We start from the raw sequence: 22,458 nt of genomic DNA, 5'->3' as shown, positions 1-22,458 counted from the left end.
CAGACCTTTTCAGATTTTGCAATATTTGCATATACATAATGCGATATCGCATGAAACAAAGTTTTGACTGCGACACATCACAAGATCAGGTATGAAATGTTTCACTTGTGGTGTCATGTTGGTGCTCAAAAAGTTTCAAATTTTGGAGCATTTTGGATTTTGGATTTTCAGATTAGGGTTATGTCCTGTGTGCTGTTGTCATCCCCACTGTTATAGATGAGAAAACTGAGGTCATGCATGCAGAAGTGTTAATGGTAGAGCTGGGACTCAAACCTTGACTGTCTAGATTAAAAGTCTATGCGCTTAACTACTATCTGTCTATCATCTTTCTTTCAATTCATAATATTCATCTTTCTATCTGAAATCTAGAAGGATACACACTTCTGGGAAGGGCACTTTTACTTTTTATTCTATATATCATTTTCACTTCTGTTTGTATACACTTTTGTATTGTTTGAAGTGCTATAGTCAAGTTTAAAGTTATGGTACTGCAGATATCTGATACACAGCTGTAGTCATTATGAAGAAAAAGCTTTAGAAACAAGTGGTCTTTAAGTGGGTACTGAAGGCAATGTCAATAACTTATTTTGGGTAGAGTTTTAAATATGCATATTGTTGTATCTTTGAAGGCAGGAGGTGTGACACCTTTGACACCTTTTTCTTTTAATTGCAACACCTAGTTCTTTCAATAGAACCCACCCCATATGAGCACTCAAAAGTTTTGTTTACCGACTGAAAGAAGCCTATAAGTAAAAGACTTCTGTTAGGGCAGAGCTATAGTTTGAGGATACATAGCAGAGCAAAGTTAAATTGAAATTGAATATATGATTCCAAACAACTAGCCAGTGCTTCTCCCATCTTGATTAACCAGCCACAGATACAAACAAGTGTTTCTAGGTGGGCACAGTGGCTTACACCTGTAATCCCAGCATTTTGGGAGGCTGAGGTGGGAGGATTTCTTGAGCCTGGGAGTTCAAGACCAGCCTAGGTGACAGAGTGAGACTCCATCTCTATTAAAAAAAAAAAAAAAAAAAAAGCTATGCATGGTGGCACATGCCTGTGGTCCCAGCTACTCAGGAGGCTAATGTGGGAGGATCTTTCGAGCCCTGGAGTATGAGGCTGCAGTGAGCTTTGATTGTACCACTACACTTCAGCTTGGGTGACAGAGTGAGACCTCATCTCAAAAAAATAAAATAAAATAAAAATGAGCGTTTCTTTTACTCTCCCAAACCTTTGGGTTTATCCCCATTATTTGCCTCAAATTTTATTTTAATTTGATGTTCAATATATTTCAACCTATTTCCTCTATAAAATATTACTTGTGTTTGGATTTCCAAGCTTTAGGCCTAGGATTTAGTTTCCACTTGATTTAATATTTCACATTAAGAAGAGTGACATTTATAACAATTATCCTTTTTCTGGGCTCTTGTACTTTACATCACCAGAAACTTTTGTGTTAGTTTACTATTTTGATTATTACAGGATGACTCTGATGTTGCTAGAATGTATTTAGTGTGTCTTTATTTCCTGCTTCTCTCCTTCTTTGCCTTTTACTATCATTTTATCAAAGATTCTGAGGTTCTTCGTATAATTGGCTGATACTTCCTGATTGCAAGATATCTCTGCGGGCTTTAAACATATTTAAATGTATTTCTAAACTTTTCATTCACTTGCATAAGTATTAATGTAGGGCTTCTGAAGGAATGGCAGAGTTAAAAATTGTTTTTTCTTCCCTTAGACTGAAGATTTATTTCCATATCCTTGGCCTGTAAGGGGGGAAGTGGGGAAGCACATGTTTAAGATGCAGTGCTTATTTGTAACTCTTTAAGGGGGCTCTGGCAGCATATGGCATATAAGAAGTGACTCATGCAATATCTTTGAAAAAGAGTGATTGCTTTTTCATAAGAGTCTTCATTTTAATATGTTTAAAATGTTAAACATATTGCAAATGTTATTTCACAAATAAGAGAATATACATCCAAAGGAAGAAATGGAGGCACACAGAGGCAGCCAGATCTAGGAACAAAATACTAGATTTTTTTTTTTTTTTTTTTTTGAGACAGAGTCTCGCTCTGTCGCCCAGGCTGGAGCGCTGTGGCCGGATCTCAGCTCACTGCAAGCTCTGCCTCCCGGGTTCCTGCCATTCTCCTGCCTCAGCCTCCCGAGTAGCTGGGACTACAGGTGCCCGCCACCTCGCCCGGCTAGTTTTTTGTATTTTTTAGTAGAGACGGGGTTTCACTGTGTTAGCCAGGATGGTCTCGATCTCCTGACCTCCTGATCCGCCAGTCTTGGCCTCCCAAAGTGCTGGGATTACAGGCTTGAGCCACCGCGCCCGGCCAAAATACTAGATTTCTAAAACTTGCTTCTCTTCACTGAATTTTAACTCTTTAAATGTTTTTATCACTAGTAAAATGTTTTCATGGCACTTATGATGATAGTATTTCCTTAGTGAATAAAGCTATAGGATAACCTATTAAAGCAGATAATATTCAGACTCATTTTATATTGCCCTAGAGACTTTATTTAAAATCCATTAAATAATTTTCTAGGAAATATTCTGCATAATCTCACCTTTCTGCCTTTCTCTTCCATCTGGAATCAGGTGCCATAACTGTCTATCGCAGCCCTGCCTATTCTTCAAACCCCACGTTCTCCAACTCTCTTTAGGCCTCTCCACATTTTTACAACTGCTTGTTCGCACCTTTAGCATAGCTCATTCTGAAGAGAAACTTGTATACATGCCAATTTATCTTTCTTAGAGAGCTGGGACCAAATCTGGAGATTTTTTTTTCTGTTTTGTTTTGATTTTAAAATTCCAATCCATACTTCCTCCCAGAACCTAGCATATCATTCCATGATGGCAGGGAGTTGGTTTTATTCATCTGTGAACAACTTAGAGAAATGCATCATGCCTATTATAGAGGGCTGTCAATTATGCTTATTCTATGAATGGCAGACACCTGACAATACTCACCAGAAACAGAAGAGCTCTAGCTTTTGCTGGTAAATTAAGTCCCATAACCACAAATTGTATTTGTCAGCACTCAGACATACTATAGTCACAATACCAAAAGACAGAGGAAAATCTAGTATAATAAAAACCAATATCCAAGTAGTTGGCCAAATGTTTTACTATCCATTGTGATCTTTTTTTTCTTTTTTCTTCTTCTTATTTTATTTTATTTTTTTTGAGACGGAATTTCCCTCTTGTTGCCCAGGTTGGAGTGCAATGGTGCGATCTTAACTCGCTGCAACCTCCGCCTCCCGGGTACAAGTATTCTCCTGCCTCAGCCTCCCGAGTAGCTGGGATTACAGGCATGTGCCATCACACCTGCCTAATTTTGTATTTTTAGTAGAGACGGAGTTTCTCTGTGTTGGTCAGGCTGGTCTTGAACTCCTGACCTCAGGTGATCCGCCTGCCTCAGTCTCCCAAAGTGCTGGGATTACAGGTTGAGCCACCACGCCCAGCCCTGCATTATGATTTTCTAAATAGACATGGATACACACTTTTCCTTTTAGAAGAATACAGAACATTTTTATGCCTTATTGACTTGCTTAAAAACTTTATTAGGAAGAATTCTTACCATTCTAAACAAATCTTATTTTGCTAAAATTTATTCATCTGTCCAGATTGATAACAGCCTTGCGGGGGTTGCGGGGACAAAGAGAAAGAATGAACATACATTAAATATTTGATACCACAGTATATTGGACAGGGGTGGAAAAAAAGTGAGAAATCTCTGATTTTTATTCAAATTTTTCAATGCTAGCTAGTATTGTGCTTTTATGTACTTATATACAAATTATGTGTAGCAATTTGACAAAATTTATTGTCAGACTTCTAAAAATGCTCTTTTTCTTTGCAACACGAGAAGCTAACATAACTAACCAATAGTTTAGATGACTTGGAAAGACTACAAAGATAGCAAGAGGGAAACTGCCAGAATCTGTAACATTTTAAAAGTTGATCACTCAGTATTGGATTTTCATTGTCACAAAAGTCTTGATACTATACTTGAGGGTTTTCTGACTTGATGCAAGTTTAAACTGAAGTGTTTCATTGTTCAGCACCTCAGTTTGGCAAAATATATTGTATCAGATAACCCCTTAACTCAAGCTGCCCTATATTTTAAAAGAAAAAACACCTAAAAACTGATGAGTAACACAGGAAAGAAGGGAAGAAAAGAGAGGAGAAAGAATAAAAATGAAGGATAGGGAAGAGGGACAAGAAAGAAAGAAGGAAAAAGAGAAGGGGAAGAGAGAGAAGGAAGGGAAGGAAGGACAGAAGGAAGGAAGGAGGAAGGGAAGAAAACCTGTTTTGAACAGCTGTTAAAGACACACATGAACAAAATGAATGAGATTGGTAATATAAGAAATTATAAAATTTCAAAGAATATCTAAACAAACATAGCTATCAGTATAAGATACCTTATTTTTGCATTTCCTAATTTGCACATGAGTAGAGGAGACACTAGAAGTTTGTATTTGGTGACTTGAACATTAACCTGCACATTAAAATAAACAATCTTCAGTCTAATGTTATGTTTTTGTAGAAAAACTTTAGTACAAAAAAAGGTTATACTATGTCATTATTGATACCAGAACCGTTGCTTTTCTTTTTCTGTACAGTTTTTCATTTTGTCTAATGCTAACAAGTTTAACTAGATTTTTCTGGCTGCCAGAATAATTCAAGGGCAAAAGCATTAATTTAAGTATATATAAAATGACTAATTTTATTTTATATAATTTAAGAAATAAAAAATAAGAATTTCCATATTAACATCCACACTGCCCGCATTACATATTTAAAGCAATATAATTAGAAACCTAAGAAGAATAAAATAATGTCATCTATCTGTAATTCTTGATTTCTGTAATGTTTAGATAGGTTACATTAATGTCAAGTTAACTAATCCTTTTACTATTATTCCGAGAGTATTTTGCAAACCATTTTTTTTAACACAAAAAGTAAAAGCCGAAGAGAACAAAAGTAGGTCTATATAACTTTGCTTATCCAGACTTGTTAAGATGTTAAAAGATTTAAAAAGTTTTTTAAAATTGAAGGGAAACCTAAAACTCAAGAGCTTTATCAATGGCATATTCTCAAATAATTTCTTAATATGCAGAACCTGCTTCTAAAGTCTTATGCTATATTTTATTTTGAAATATAGAATCATGTTTTTGTATAATGGTTTAAATTCCAGGTAGTTATTTAATTTATATAGAGCTTCCCATGTTTAACTTTTGGAAATTAAAACTGTCAGTGCTGAAAGAACATTTAAGCATATATATAGAAAGAAAAACAATAACTGGTAAAATTCACTTTTAAGTAAATAGAATTATTTTCAGTCATGTCTTTTAAGTTTTTAATTTGTGAGATATAAAATCTTTGCTCTCTAATACAAAATCTTGATCTTCAGGGATATAGAACACAAAAGCAATTCAAAAGCCTATTACTACAGGTCAATCACTTGAAACAGAAGCTACAAAATCTGAGTTGGTATCTCAGTTCTTCCATTTATTAGCTCAATCACAGTGTGCAATCACAGGTAAAATGGGATTGATGAGTTTTGTTTATCTTATAACAGTATTCTAAGGATTAAACAAAATTATGATTTAAAAAGTGCTTTGTAAGCTACAGGGCATTAAGTGAATGAAAACTTTTTAAATAAGAATTTTATCTAAGTGAGAAGCTATGATTTATGCAAGATATTCTTATCATTGACTTTTGTATCTAAGCCTAGTACCACTTTGGAATCATCGATTTAACCAACAGTAAGTAGAGAGTCTTTCTGGTCACCTCTCTGACAGATTAACAACCTGGAAAAAAAATGATCTACAGTTTGAGCTGTATTAGGGGGACAGTGTAATCACTAGGACAATTCTTAATACAAAGAGAGTGGAAATGTGATTCTGAAGAAGGGAAATATCAAAGGTACTCTTTATCAAGAGTGAAACTTTGAAATCCATCTATTTAAGATTAATCACTATTCTTTTAGTTAAGCTGTTGTCATCTCTAACTTCCCCTGAGTAGAAAATAATCTACACTTCCAACTAAGTTATTCATGGTCCAATTTGTTCTCAGAATACTATAATAGGCTTTGTGAAGATAAGTTTTATAATAGGGATTTAACATAGTGAGAAGCCAAGACACAGAGGCCTTCAAACACAAAGAGTATATATATATATAAACTGCTCTGTCCTTTCCCCCTCTTCTTCTACCCTCCCCATTCCCTCTCCCAAAAGGATATTCACCCCTACTTAAAAATCTAATTTTTACAAAGGATTCAGATGAAATGGCATCTCAACAACTTCACAGTACAATTGGTTTAGCCACTGCAGTGTTGCTTTTGAAGCCATTTTCAACAGAGCTGGGAAAAGGGGAGAACTCTGAGTAAAGCACTGGAAGAAGAAACACTGTGAATGGTTTTAAGAAAGAAAAACATTCATAATCTTTCCTCTTGGCAGTTCTGTCTTCTTGATGGCCACATTTACATACTGAGTTCATAGGCTAGAACTCTCAAAGAGAACTCTACTTTCCTAGAGAAAATAAAACATTCAGGGTGGCATCCTGGGAGGGGGGGTGGAAAGGAAAAGGAAATAATCACTGATGATTTATACATATCATATTTATTTTCCAAGTTTCTGATATCTTAAACTGTTGAAAATACATAAAGTTATTCAGAGACACTATTTTTTTGTTTTATTCCTCTTTACCTCTATGAGATGTAACTCTCTATATTTATAATTTTTCTCTCATTTTTATCCAAATGAGTGTATTGGCTTATTGCTTTACAAAGTAGAAATGTACTTTGAGTGCAACAAGTTTATCTTTATTCCACACTGTTGGGTTTTTTAAAGGTTCTTTATTTTTCCATTTTAAACACTTCAAAACACACATGCAAAATTTTAGTATTTAAAATATTAGAAACTCCTTACCTGTTAATGTGTTTTAATAACTAGTTTGCCTTTTCTGAACATATTACATTCCTGCTGTACCTATTTTGTAGCAAGTATGCCTATCTTATTTGCATATTTGTAACAAAGTATGCAAAGAGATAAAGATATGTGACTTATTTATATTCAAAACTGACTAGAAAACTCTACAAGTCACAGGAATTCTGTAACAGATATGTATTTAAAACTTTTTCTAACAAAGATTTTTAAAAATTGCTTTTTAATGTGCTTTTAATGATTCCTAGCACTCACACCTCCTTACTTGCTTTCCAAACTGTTTATACTGTCCCCAATAACACTCAGTGGAAAGCTGTCATTCCTGGCTAAATCCTTACTTAGGGTGGATGCTATGCCTCCGTGAGACAGGGTCAGGGGGTCAAAATCGATTTTGGAGGCCACCTGGAGAGTCCAGGCCATGAACTGACTCGAAAAATTTATATCAGAGCCAGAATGGTCCACCTCCCAGGGTCAGATCTGGCCTGACACTCCAACCGCAGGCTGGGGCATGCTAGACCGAGCTCAGAGAGAGGCCAGGGTTGTTGACCCTGCCAGCTGACCTCTTCAAACTTCAGGAGAATTTTTTTGGCAGTTACCACGGTGACTGGGTACTCTAAAAGCTTATCCTTCTTACTGAATGGAGGGAAAAAAATTAGGAAAAAAATATGTTAAAACCTACCTTGCAGAGATGCCTATCATGGTTAAAGTAAAAAAAAAAAAAAAAAAAAAAAAAGATGGGGAGTGGGGAAGGGAAGGGAGGTTATGGCCTAAATTGTCTATGCCTTTGGTATTAATCACTACTGCTTTCCAAAAAAGAAAAAAAAAATTAGAATTTACAAGTCTTTCAAACTGCAAAACTTGACATTTGGAGCAGATACTACTTTTTTTTGTTTCTTTTTTCTTCTCTTTTTTGGTCAATAGCTGGCAACAATGTGAACAATGCATTAAAGTACTCTTTAAAACAATGCAATTTACTTGGAAATTCTAATATCTCCACTTTTCTTTGAGAATAATCAACTTTGAAATAAGATTCATCATAAATGTTAGTCTATTAGAGAAAAGATGCTGTAAATAATCATTTTGCCTCAAAATCATGCTCAATATTTTTTTTTTCCTGAAAGAAAAGTGCCCAATTTTGCTTGACTTGAAATAATTAAATTAGGAGAAAAGCAAGAGTCTATTAGTATATATTTTATCTTTTACCAAATGACTTAATAAAAATAATGTATACATTAAAAACAACAAACGAAAATACTCTATGTATAATAAGAGAACACCAGGAAGAAAAAATTACCACGTGTACTTTATTTTAGAGTAATGAACATTAAAGCTAAAAAAGCCATAGAATATTCTTCTATGTTAATACCAAATGTTGTCTTGTCCTAAAGTCTCACAACAATAGAAATACTTGCATATAAAAATTTTAATTCCCCATGGGGTAAATTTATGCACATTATAAAACTATTAGTTGATTTTTGTTGATAGGTTGTAATACAAAATGCTTTCAAATGGCTCCTATATGTGGCTTGAAATTAGATGAGAATCATAATAATTTAGAAGTATGATATACTTGAGTCATAATAATACTTGCTTTTAAAAATATCTGAGTACTACACAATGACTTTTTGTAAAATGAAATCATTGACTTTTATTGTTATTGCTCTATACCTCTTACTTCATTTTCTCATCTACTACTTACATGATCCAGGTCCTAGAAGTCTTGAAAGGACCTCCTCTACCATTTGGGTGCTGGCTCTGTGTGTGTCTGTGGGTGTGTGTATGTATAAATAATAAAGCATGGGTGAGGGGAGGGTGGATTTGCATTTTAGAAAGGAGTGGCTATATGAAAAAACAATGTCTTTGATTCAAATATCATTTTTCATATAATATAGTAATTGATGCTTCAAAAGTGAATACTAAAATTTCAGAGGAATGTTTTAACCTAATCTTAAATGTTCATTTTGCTATGACCTATTTTGACTGTTTTGTAATAATCATTAAGTTCCTACAATGGAATGAACATAAAACCAAGTATTTATTAACTAATCTTAATTTGTTTTTTTTTTTTTTTTGAGATGGAGTCTTGCTCTGTCACCCAGGCTGGAGTGCAGTGGCCAGATCTCAGCTCACTGCAAGCTCCGCCTCCCGGGTTTACGCCATTCTCCTGCCTCAGCCTCCCGAGTGGCTGGGACTACAGGCGCCCGCCACCTCGCCGGGCTAGTTTTTTGTGTTTTTTAGTAGAGACGGGGTTTCACCGTGTTAGCCAGGATGGTCTCGATCTCCTGACCTCCTGATCCGCCCGTCTCGGCCTCCCAAAGTGCTGGGATTACAGGCTTGAGCCACCGCGCCCGGCCACTAATTAATCTTAATTTTTAAAAGCAATATGTAATTCAGGAATCATTTCCTTTCTCCTCTTGTGCTCCAAACAGCCACTGAAAGGCAAGGTCAGAGACATAGTTTGAGATGATCTTGCCATGCGATCCAATTACACTTTGCTAAAACACAGTTCTTTCAATTAGATAGTGCGGTTCTTGACATTTTGAAGTGGACAACCAGGTTGGTGAGTCACTTAAACTGTGGTGCCAGCTCACTGTCTATGATGAACTCGAACTGTCCTTCCCAGCTGGGAACTCTTGGCAAGCTTCCTTAAAGACCCAGTGGCTGGCAAAGCATGAGGAACTATCACACAGAGAATGAGGTCCTCCTTGGGTTTTGAAAACCGATGATAGAAGTCTTAGAATGATGCAAGCCAGGTCACAATCTCCTAAACCACGAGCCTTATCTTGAATGAAACATTATTTCTAAGTTGGATCTGAAAAGGAAAAAAAGTTAAAGTATAAGGCAATGGTTCATTTGTACAAAAGAAAACAATGTCAAGTCTCTTAGCTTGGTTTCCTCCAGTCCAGTTCAGAATCTCCCCCAGAGAAGAACAAAAATCATTTTTTCAGTCTTTTGCATACATTTTTACTAAAAGGACTATGAAATAAGTAAGTATTTTATTCAGAAATTTATGGATCTGGCTCTTCTCTTAGGTTGAAAATTCACAAATATGTTACAAAAGTACAGAATGTGGGGGCTGAAGAATCTAAGAGATTGTCTAGTCTCATGTTTTTACTTTACATATGCAAAATCTGAAGGCCAGAAGCATGAACTGCCTTACACACAAAATACTAGTTAGATGCCTGAACTAGAACCTAGATCCTGGCTGGCATTTCTAACCTAGTATCTTCTCTACTATAATATGTAGTCTTTTCACTAGGGTAGAGAATATTAAAAGCCCGTACTAGTAGACATATTCAAAGCCTTTAAGACAGAGTCATTCTGGGGCAAGGATATAAAATGATTGCAAATGATTCAAATTTCACTTCCAGGAAACAACTTTAGGTACCACATAAGCAGAAATGTGCTATTGGAAACTTCAAATTTCTCAGGAACTTATGTCTTATGGTAACAAGGGCATGTTGTTAATATTATTTCTCCAGCTAATTGTTTTTATTGATCTGTTGTGGTTAATAAGCACTGACTAGTTTCTGTAGGTATGGAGTCCCCATTCTACCAGGTTTGTAATTAAGTAACAAGAAGTGGGGCTTTGGTGTTGGTCTGTCTCTGCTACCAGTATTATGAAAAAGTCTATCCAAATAACCATGAGCTACGTAAGATAGGAGGGCTGCCAGTCCAGGAAGGCTTGATCTAGTTTTTCTTTAACATTACTCTAATTTACTTCAGGTTTAACTTATATCTATTAGGATCAATGGATCTTAAAAATGAAGTTAAAAAAAAAAGACGGTATAAAAATGTGCAATTAATTGCTGATACCCCAAACTGTGACTTGTCTACTGCATTCAGTTGTAATGGTACTTTTTTTTTTCTTTTTTTTTTTTTTTTAGTCACTGTCTAGCTCTGTTGCCCAGGCTGGAGTGTAGTGGTGTGATTTTGGCTCGCTGCAGCCTCTGCTTCCTGGGTTCAAGCAATTCTCCTCACTCAGCCTCCCAAGTAGCTAGGATTACAGGTGCATGCCACCATGCCCAACTAATTCTTGTATTTGTAGTAGAGACGAGGTTTCTCCATGTTGGTCAGGCTGGTCTTAAACTCTTGTCCTCAGGTGATCCACCTGCCTTGGCCTCCCAAAGTGTTGGGATTACAGGTGTGATCCACCACACCCGGCCTTGTAATAGTACTCTCTATTAGTGTATTTCTAGTGCTGTCTCAAAGTTCCCTTTCTAACTTCTCATGGCATTTCGAAAAAATCGTGATTTAATTCTGAAAATTTACTGGGGGACTCCAAAAGAGAAAAGGGTAAGGAATGAGAATTTGAGAAGAGAAGGAAAAGTACTAGGTATGCTGAGGGGCCAATCAGTGGCTCTCTAGGGAAGGAGGGGGGTGTTTAACAAGATAGTTATACGTGATTCAGAGGTGAAGGCAAGAGTAGTCAGGTAGTCCTTAACTCCCATCTAGAATTTCAAAGAAATGCCGTTTCCTTTCCATAGATTCAAGAGGGTATTTATTAGTTAAGGGAGGCATATTTTGGTACTAATCACATGTTAAATTTTGGGAGCAGGGAATAAGAAACTCCTCTGAGGGTGAGTCTGAATAGCATTTGCTGGGCAACCTTCACTCAAAATGTGCAGATGAGGCACAGCTACCTAGGCTGTACATTCACATGTATTTTTCCATTTCTCAAAATATTTTAGTTGTCTTGCCTTAGCCCAATAGAAGACTTCCCCACCCAAAGGAAAAAGAGGTGTTAAGGAAAGCTTCTTGGTAGAAGGGAACTTTCAGATATACAAATCTTTTTTTCTTTTTCTTTTTGTTTAGACCGAGTCTCACTCTGTAGCCCAGGCTAGAGTGCAGTGGTGCGATCTCGGCTCACTGCAACTCCACCTCCCGGGTTCAAGCGATTCTCCTGCCTCAGCCTCCTGAGTAGCTCGGACTACAGGCATGCACCACCACACCCAGCTGATTTTTGTATTTTTAGTAGAGATGGGGTTTCACCATGTTGGCCAGGCTGGTCTCAAACTCCTGACCTTAAGTGATCCACCTGCCTTGGCCTCCCAGAGTGCTGGGATTACAGGCGTGAGCCACTGAGCCCGGCCTATTTTTCTTTTTAGAATCAAGGTTTGAGAAGTCGGTGAGCTGAGCAGAAAAGAAAATGAGGAATTATGAGATTAAAGTATGAGAACTTTCCCCTAGGTTTGTACTTGAGCTCCACCCCAGGACCAGGAAGGCTGTACTTCAGGAGCAACGCTAATTAAGGGAAGAGCTCTGGTCTTATCCACTTCTTGGCCCACCTTAAAACTTTCCCAGAGCTGTTCCTGCAGTGTTCCATTCTAGACACTCTCCACAGGACTATTGTGAGAAGGGCACAGCCTCCGGCAACCTGACCAGCATCTACTTGCTGCCAAAGCACTGCCACTGGAAAGGAGGCCCACCCTTTTGGCATCCTTCATAGGCCCCTTAGGAAATTGTTAAAGACAGAAACTTTGAAATTGAATTTTAATGATTGTCAGGAAATAAGGGTGAGGTACGGCAGCTGCTCCGGAGCAGCTGTCCCAGCTGCCCTATCCAAGGGACAGGCCTGCTTTTTGGCCACCATCTTCCCCTACCCCCGATGAGAGGAAGGGAAGAGGTTGGACCAAAAGGTAAAGGTTTCAACTTTGAGGGCGCTGATTCAGGACCCATATCCACAAACAGAAAACTAAAAAGCAAACAAACAAAACAAAGCAAAAGACTTACAACTTCAGAGTCTCAGTTCCAGGCTGCCCAAGTGAATTGTAGGTCCAAGACATTAACTTTTGTAAAGGATAAGGGGGTGGCTGGGCAGAATATGGAGGACCCCCTACTTCTTTTTTCTTTTTTTTTTTTTTTGAGACAGAGTCTTGCTCTGTCGCCCAGGCTGGGGTGCAGTGGCCAGATCTCAGTTCACTGCAAGCTCTGCCTCCCGGGTTTAGACCATTCTCCTGCCTCAGCCTCCCGAGTAGCTGGGACTACAGGCGCCCGCCACCTCGCCCGGCTAGTTTTTTTTTTTTGTATTTTTTAGTAGAGACGGGGTTTCACCGTGTTAGCCAGGATGGTCTCGATCTCCTGACCTCGTGATCCACCCGTCTCGGCCTCCCAAAGTGCTGGGATTACAGGCTTGAGCCACCGCGCCCGGCCAGGACCCCCTACTTCTTATACATAATCGCTCACCAGGGAAAGCACAGCCACAAAGAGGGCTGTGAAGGGCCCCAGGGAGAATGGGAGAGCTTGTAGAAAGAACCAGTTTCTCTTCTGGATCCAAATGGTCTGTGCTTTGGGGTGACTGCAGTTGGATTAATGCTCTGTTTCCTTCTGTCTGCCTGGGCTGTGTCTAAATGAAAAGCAGACCATAGCATAATGCTGTCCCATCACCACTTTTCTAATCCCAAAACTCAAGTGCCTGAGAGTGAAACTTCACAAAAAAGTTATTGCCAGCAACAAATTCAGGCTGACAAATTGTCAATAATCACACCTTCGACATGCTGGATGACTTTCAGGCAATAAATAAGCAGGTGCAAGAAGAGCTGCTGGCTGGGTGGGCAAGGTGCAGGCCACAGCCTAGGCTGCAGTTTTCCCAATGTGTCCCCCCACAACAAGGGAATGCCTTCAGTGTTAGGACTGCAGGGCGCCTGCTTGCTTGCTCTAGCTCTTGCTCCCTTTCTTCCTGTCACTAACATAAACTGCACAGAGGAGCTTCTCTCTTCCCTCTCCTCCAGTTAACCCTTCTGGGTTTGTGTTTCTATGGTCTCAAGCACCCTTGATTTACAGTCACATTACCCAGGTTTGCTTTTGATTGAAATCCTGGGCCCCTGGAATGTATTAGACATCTAGTTACTTCCATATACCTGTACATTTTCTGTGACAGATAAAGAATTAACAATATAAAAAATAACATTTTTACCTGTGAATGCATTTGAAAAATGAATGCATATTATATCAGTTAAGAACTTAAGACACATCTGAAAGACATCTTTCAAGGTGTTTGCAGGTTAGTGCTTCTATAATCAACCACATCTCTCTGTCCTCCAGCACACACACAGTCACAAGAGTGCTTTTTGATTTGTCTTTCCTGTTTTAGACTCACTTCGTGCTTTAAATTTAGGAGCAATTTTAAACACATACATGGATCCAAATATGCATTTATTATATAAGATATGATTTCTTGCCTAGTTTACAAATCCAGTTACCCGATCGTAACACTTCAAATTATATTATTAGTCACAGCCCTCCTAGGAGGTTGATTTAACTACAGAAGTTTGGGTTCAAAATTTAATTCACACTTCCATTTCCTCTAACTTGAATTTTGATTTCTGCATTTAAATACAACACAGCACTTGAATTAAGGGTCTTCTTGTTACACTGGAGGCTTTTCAAATTTCTCTAAACTCTATAGATGAACTGAATTGTCACATAATCGATAGGAAAATCTCAGCTGTCACAGATCCTAAGCAACCCTCTGCCACAGAAATAACACGATCTGGCATTTCTGAGTTTGAAAATGTGCTGTTTGGATGACATGAGACCAGAACCACCCAGACGGCTTTAAATATTGTGGTCTCTAAGAACTGCTGAGGACTGACCTGCTGAGAATGACTGAAATACTTCCAATAGGCTTTTCTCCTGGTTAGAGACCAAGTGTTGCTTTTTTTTTCTTCCATAAATAAGTAATGCAAGAGCCAGCGTATTGGTATCTGAGATTTAAAGCTATTTCTAGGCTCAACTAAGTTTGCTGCCATACAGTTTATATCAGAATTTCAAATTAAGTGTTTCCTTCCCCAAACCAATAAGCAATTCAGGCTTGGATTTTAGAGTCTAAATCTGAAACTAAACACCTGTCCTTTGAAGACTTAGATCATTTCTATCAACATGAGCAGGGTTTCTGCAGTAGATAAATCCTTCAGCTCAAAAGAAACTGAATGGCATCTCATCATAAATAACATGAAACCATAAAACTATAGCAAACCATTTATCTGCCTCAATGCCACTGTTTCTTGCTGAACTCTCAGTATTGTCTCTACAATCTGCCACACACAAATGTCGCTATATCACATGAGAGCATGAGGAAGTTGTATCCATATCTGTATCCTCTCCACTTTTATCTATAATACACTACTCTGCTACTCTTAAACTAATGACTTGTTTCACCGAGGGTATTTTTTAAGGTGTTACTGGGTGGCCCTACCCTAAAATCTACCCCACTTAGTGGATTAGATTATGTAATAAATACCTTAATTTATTTCAGAAGAACCCTGCTAAAAATGCTTATGACCTTGTCATACTATGAATCATGTACACACCAAATGTAAAAATATTCTCTGATTTATCAATTTGCTCTGTCAGAGAGTTTATGTGTTAAATATTACAGTTAGTTATATTACTTTGCCTGCATTGGCCCATTTATACAAAGAAATGCCTAGAGGGGAATCAGACGATAGCAACCTAAGTGACACAGATTCAGTTTATAACTTCAAAGTATGGATAGGTAAAACTTTTTTTTTTTTTTTTTTTTTTTTTTGAGACGGAGTTTCGCTTTTTCGCCTAGGCTATAGTGCAGTGGTGTGATCTTGGCTCACTGCAACCTCTGCCTTCTGCTTTCAAGTGACTCTCTTGCCTCAGCCTTCCGAGTCGCTGGGATTACAGGCGCCCACCAACACACTCGGCTAATTTTTGTATTTTTCAGTAGAGACGGGGTTTCACCACATTGGCCAGGCTGGTCTTGAACTCCTGACCTCGTGATCCACCCGCTTTGGCCTCCCAAAGTGCTGGGATTACAAGCTTGAGCCACTGCGCTCGGCCTGTGTAAAACTTTTCTAAAACTAAAGCTGTTGGAGGCTGCATCTCCTAAATCCACCATCAGTAGGATCTTTGGGCTGAATCAAGAAATACCACCTCTAGTTCAGTCGTCATCAGGGAACCACTGCATCAGGCCAGGTATTTTGCTTTTATTCAATTCTAGAAGAAAATGGGACAACTTGGACTAATATAAAAAGCCAACATTTCAAATTGGCTTCATTTCTCAAGATCTTAGAAGCTTCCAACACACTGAGGCTATTTTTTGGCAACCTTGTTCTAGCTCCAAACTCCCCTGTTTACACACGAGAGTTTATCCATTATCATAGTCCACAGGCTTCTCCATAACTGTAAGTTGACATTTGGAAATTATGTCATGCCAAAGAGCCCCAAACCTATCCAGAAACCAAGTTATTTATTTCTAAAGCAGCTGTCATTTGTGGAGGTGGAAGAGAGGAGGTAAGAACTAGGCACATAATATCCAGGCTGGGAGTGGCTGACCTCTGATTATCCATTAAGGAGAGATGACTGATGAAAACACGTTTACTTCTTGGATGCTTGATCAGTGTGTGAATTTGCCTCATTTACAATTAAGGGAAATGATTAAACCTCAGCCCAGTCTTACACACTGCAGAGTTGTATTTAATTTTTGTAAATGTGCTGTATTAAGCTAGCTTGTCCTCGATTTCCAAGATATAAATCACATAAGGTCAATACTGCAAGTTCGATGATTTGCCTGCATTCTTAATCACATAGCAGAGAGACATAAAGCACTGAATATAAGGGATGTACTGATAACCCCAGCATATATGGCTCTAATATTTTAGGTTCAGGCTGGGCGTGGTGGCTCACGCCTGTAATCCCAGCACTTTGGGAGGCTAAGGTGGACAGATCACGAGGTCAGCAGTTCGAGACCAGCCTAGCCACCATAGTGAAACCCCGTCTCTACTAAAAATACAAAAACATTGGGCCAAGGCGTGGTGGTTTACGCCTGTAATCTCAGCATTTTGGGAGGCCGAGGCAGGTGAATTACATGAGGTCAGGAGTTCAAGACCAGCCTGGCCAACATGGTAAAACCCCTGTCTCTACTAAAAATACAAAAATTAGCTGGGCGTGGTGGCACACACCTGTAATCCCAGCTACTCAGGAGGCTGAGGCAGGAGAATTGCTTGAGCCCCGGAAATGGAGGTTGCAGTGAGCCGAGATCATGCCACTGTACTCTAGCCTGGCTGGCAGAATGAGACTCTGCCTCAAAAAAATAAAAATACAAAATACAAAAAAAATTAGCTGAGCATGGTGGTAGGAGCCTGTAATCTCAGCTACTCAGGAGGCTAAGGCAGGCGAATCGCTTGAACTCGGGAGTTGGAGGTTGTGGTGAGCCAAGATCATGCCACTGTGCTCCAGCCTGGGCAACAGAGTGAGACTCCGCCTCAAACAAAACAAAACAAAACAAAACAAAACAAAACCAACGTTTATTTATTTACATACTTCATACTTGCACACACTTTCTCTCTCCTCTACCCCCAACAGGAAATACTGCTTTCTCTGACCCTCTGCAATCTAACCTTAACACTACAGAAACCATGAGCTGGAGATGACTGCTTTCTTGCGGTACTATTTATGAAACATTCTCTCTTTTTCTTTCCCTAGGAATCTATCCCAAAGGATTGAGCAATGTGCTATGCTGCTACTCCACTAGATCTCAGCGAAAAGGTGGGGGTTGCAAGACCATCTTAACCCTTGCAATGGTCTGGCCAGCAGCATCTGCTTTGTTATCTAGTTCCCTGAGCTCATTCTCAGCTTAATTTTAGAAATGTATCTAGGTCTACATTTATCTCTTTAAATGGCCTCCAGCATTTGTCAGTACTGTGCCACTGGCCAGGTGTGGTGGCTCACACCTGTAACCCCAGCACTTTGGGAGGCCGAGGTGGGCAAATCACCTGAGGTCAAGAGTTCAAGACCAGCCTGGCCAACATGGTAAAACCCTGTCTCTACTAAAAATACACAAAAATTAGCTGGGCATGCTGGCAGGTGCCTGTAATCCCAGCTACTTGGGAGGATGAGGCAGGAGAATCACTTGTACCCAGGAGGCAGAGGTTGCAGTGAGCCGAGACCATACCATTGTACTCCAGTCCAGGCAACAAGAGCAAAACTCCATCTCAAAAAAAAAAAAAAAAAAAGTACTGTGCACCAATCCTGGCACATGTGTCTCTTCTGTGTAATGTCTGTCATTACACAAAGCATTATAAAAACGTAATTTCCAACCTTGCAATATACCCTTACTACAGAAATCATTACATTAGCATAACAAGCACAAAGTTCCAAGGTAGTAATTTGGTTATAGGTCTAAAATCCTTCCAGTTCCATCAGATCTCTATGGATGTATGGTGTTACCCTTCTGCAACTACAGTCTGTGTCAGTGGATCTCTTGCATGAAGGAAGTTCTGCTGGGTGAACAGTAACAGTTTGTACTCAGGGACTCAAAGTCTGAGTTGGAACATTTCTTAAAGAATCAAGATACTTCATCTTTTTTTTTTCCTTCCTCTATCTCTTCTTGACCACCAAGGAAACATGTCTTGAAAGGTATTTTTCCACAGGTGTTTCATTAGACAAGTGCAGATATCAGGACTTATCTCATAGGCAATACAAGCACTTTTTGGTCTTTCGGCTGGGGGATGGATTTTGGGAAATTTGACTTCTATCTATGCTGCCATTTGTGGAGGTGCAGATTAGCTGCAACTCTGCTGAGAAAGGATTGGTGGTGGTGGTAGGGGTCAGTAAGGTTGAGTTGTATTCAAATGTTAATTTACACCTGAAAAGACAAAATGTAGTCACCCACTTGGGGGTGACTTGAGTTTCTGTTGAATACCAGCCATGAGTGCTTCCTTGTGAAAGATGAAAGTTGAAATTGAGGGGGCAAGTAGTCTTAAAAGTTATGGGAACAGGAAGAGAAGGAGCAGGGACAGTCTTGATGAGTAAAACAAAATGTATTTAGCCATCAGTTGTAAATCTATTTTCAACTTTTCCTTCTTAGTAAAGTTTTAAGATATAACGGAAGATGGTAATTTCCACTTTACTAAGTATTTGGAGATTGTCTATGGAATCCAAAAGTATTGGTGTGAAATAAGAATGAAGAATTAGCCTCACTTTTCTACCATTTGGATGGGTTTTCTTGTTTCACATAGTCTGTTTAACAACTGCTATCCACCTTGCTTAATGGAATCCCTAAGTACCCCGGGAGTAACTAAGGAAAAAAAAAAAACCTTCTACATTCCAACACTGCCTTTAACCTCAAACGATAGTAAAGGGTTCATTCAGACCCCAGGACCACACTGAGGCATTAATTAGGCTGATGAAATCCATCGAAATGTATGGATTCAGCATAATCAAGTTTCTACCACAGACTATCGTTAAGGAATACGTGAGCAGCTGGGAGAATAGAAAGTACTGTTAGAGTTAAGTCATGCATGTAATTGAGTATATTTAACATAACCATTTTAATGATCAGTGATTAAAAGTGCATCTTACTTAAACGGTATATCCTCTGCAATTTGTTCATATCAACTCGATAATGTTCTCAAGAGGAAAATGTAGGGATACAAATTTCTAAACAAGATCTTGTTTGAGTTTGGGGGAAAAAAGCAGGAAAGTGAACTAGAAAGAAAAATGTGGCTTTTGCATGCAGACAGCTACATGAGTGTGATATAAATTAATCACTGTTGTGGACACCTTCTGTGCTCAGTTCATACAAAGTATTAGGAATATATAATAAGTGATTTTGTTATTCCTCAAAAAGAATATATTTTTCCTTAAAGATGCTTTCTCTGTTTGACTTTTTTTTTTTTTTTTTTTTAAGGGGGCAGGGGTATGCTACTCAAATCCTGTTGATTTTAAGAGCTTCCCTTAAGATCCTGGGAAGTTCATATTTCCAATTCTTCTTCCAACCTGTTGGGTTGGCTTATCTTAGTGGAACTTGCCTCTGTGAAGATAACAGTAGGAAGAAGAGCAGGCACCACACGGAGAAAGATGCACCCACATATGACGGACCAAGAGTGCGAACAGTTCAGAAACCCGCAAAGGGGAAATTTGCTATTCAAATCAGCGAGGGGCCTGAATCAAAAGCCCACGCGTTTAGAGGCAGACTCTGCTCTCCTCTATTCGCTCGGACCTGGACAGTTAAATGGAGTCATTGTGGAGCCATGCACAAGCCAACCCCACTCCTTTTGTTGCATTTTTTCAACTTTTGTGCTCAAAACATGGAAATCACCGATTACTTTGCCCAGGAAAGAATTGAAGGAGAGAGGTGGATCTAGATCTACAACTAGAAGTGTGTAAATCATACAACACCTACACATCTATGCAGGCACTACTAAAAGTGAGGGTTTAGAAGGGATGCCCAACTCCCAAAAGTTGCTTCACAGGGCTCTTTTTATCTCCCTTCACCCCTGCCCCCACTCGTATAGAAAAACAAATCTATTCTCCCGCTCAAAATAGGGTTGAAGAGTGGCACATCTTGAATGTCTGGGAGTTGCACCGAAACTTTTACAAACCTGCGAGAGAAAGGAAGCCACAAGCACATAAAAGTATGTTGGCACATACTATTCTGCTTGCTGCAAACAAAACAAAAATGTTTTAAGGGAAAATTCATTTGATGCCTTTCTTTTCACCCAAAAGCATGTCTTCTTTGGTTTGGAGGGACAGCTCTTGGGAAATCGGGTCTCTCAAGGAGCACTCCCACCCCCAACGTATAGTCTATAAATATAGTGGAAGAGCCATGCCAGGGGCAGTAAGTGCAAGAGAATCTGGAGTCTTGAAAGCATCTTTTTCTTCTGGCTATGGTGGCACTTAAATGATAATGCAGGCAATGGAGCTGGGAGATTTATATCTTTTGGAAAGTAGGGCGAGCCAGATGGTAATAGCGTCATTAACACACAAACTTGGGATGTGCAAGTGAAGCTTGAAATTGGGAAAGAGATCAGGAGAACAAAGGGGGCTGCTGTTGAAAGGCTACCCTCTTCTGCCGGCCAAAGCTAAGAGCCCCTTGGTACTGGGGTCTGCTCCTGCCCAGAACTGGATAATAAACGACAGCTTTCCCCCTTCCCTGTTGTGACTTAGAAAGCACCAAGAAAACTTTTGCAATAGGCAAATTCGGCACTTATTTATGGGTAACCCTTTGTAGTCTGAAGTGGCAGGAATGGGCCTTTAATCCAACTGCACTTCCACCCCCACCCCCTACCCCAGTTTGATAAGCCCTGGCAATTGTTGACATTTATTTTATAAAATCAAAGTGCCGCTTGTTGTATGTTTCAGACAAAAGTTCATTTCCCTCCCCTTACGTAAATACTCTAAGTAAATATTAAAGGCTGAACAGCACTACATTTTCATTTTGGTGACGGGGGTTGGTGTGAAGGTGTTGAAGGGGGTTAAACTCTAGTTTTACTATGTAAAGCTTTAACCTTTAAGTTAACTCCCACTGAATAGGTATAATTCAGAGAGAACAGAGAAGGCATTAAGACAAGATTAACAATGGCATTACTAATAATAATGCAAGTTTTTAATAAACACCCATGCACACCTCTATAAACAGAAAAGGAGGTGTGAAACTAAAGAAAACGAAATTAATAACATTGTTCTCCTTTTAATAAACACAATGTATGTATGTAGGTACATACAAACACATCCATACATATATACACATATGTATATGGTTTCTAGGAAGACAGTAAAGGTAACTAACGGTCATTAAGTATTGACTGGCTTGAGTGATGCCTGTTAGCGACTAAAAGTTGACGAGGTCTAAACTAAAATCGAACGTTTTTCTTTTTATTCTTTAAAAAAAAAAATACTAGAGCTCTTTAAAAGCCTGGAGGACTTACCCTCAGGGATTATTCAGAGAAAAACTGAGACTGGCCGTTCGTCACAGGCAATTGTAAAGGGTTTCAAAGAGCCGATCAAACGATCGCCAGAGTAATCTACATTCAAGTCCGGATGATGGTGTTACGGCACACACCTGCGGGGTGTTTGCTGTCCGTGCCCCTCGCCGAGCTACAAATCATCATTAAAGCGAGCTGCTTAAGCTTCTTCCCAGCTTCTAGACAAGAGTTACTTGGGACAGTTCACTTTGATATTGCTACAGCTCGCAATTGACAAGCAAGCTATTTTGGAGCCCAAGCCAGAGCCCACATCCTAATGCGCTTCGCGAAGTAAGCAGGATGGTGGGGGCAGGGAGCGGTGAGCAATTGTAAAGGTCTGTCTCTTTCGCCAATTTCCAGAGCAGAATCACCGCAAAAATGTGTAGGAAACCAGGTTAAATCAGCTGAAACCCGCCTTGAGTTTCTAGTGAGGGCCCTCCCAAAACTTCTTTACTACAACTTTTAACCGACCCGTACTGTGGACATAATCTCACCACCTCAGTTTCCCTCCTTCCCTCTCTTAAGTACCCACTCGGGTCAGCACCTTCCCTCGAGTTCGAGATTACATATTTCTTCATCAGGTCTGGTATCTAGTTTGAAACTTTCACTTTTGGTTCGTTCGTTTGCGATTTTTTTCTCCCTTTTTGTGCGGACTGTGCCCTCACTGCTCTCACTGCCCTCACCTTGAGGGGGAAAATAATCCGGAGTTGGGTAAAAAAGAAAGGGACTTGAGGGTCTCTGACAGCTGGAGGCGGGGAAAGGCGGGAGTCGATGTGGATTTCTGTCT

General features: G+C 39.2%; 1 protein-coding gene across 27 annotated transcripts in view; it reads right to left on the bottom strand.

Annotated features, from left to right (window-relative positions):
- Positions 1 to 6,611: 6,611 nt before the first annotated feature.
- The window catches only part of LOC107128895 (uncharacterized), a 785,137-nt gene continuing 769,290 nt past the window's right edge, over positions 6,612 to 22,458 (bottom strand). For 19 of the 27 annotated variants that reach the window (XR_012430874.1, XR_012430875.1, XR_012430880.1 and 16 more), the window contains one exon: positions 6,612 to 9,766. The gene's annotated coding sequence lies outside the window, so the exon portion shown is untranslated. The remainder of the gene's footprint in view (positions 9,767 to 22,458) is intronic. The other 8 variants (XM_074031462.1, XM_074031461.1, XM_074031463.1 and 5 more) reach the window with 1 other exon arrangement.

This window comes from Macaca fascicularis, chromosome 2 (assembly GCF_037993035.2).
Source record: "Macaca fascicularis isolate 582-1 chromosome 2, T2T-MFA8v1.1".
Lineage (NCBI taxonomy): Eukaryota > Metazoa > Chordata > Mammalia > Primates > Cercopithecidae > Macaca > Macaca fascicularis.
Note: the sequence above shows the minus strand (reverse complement) of the source record. Positions and strands in the feature narration are given on the sequence as shown.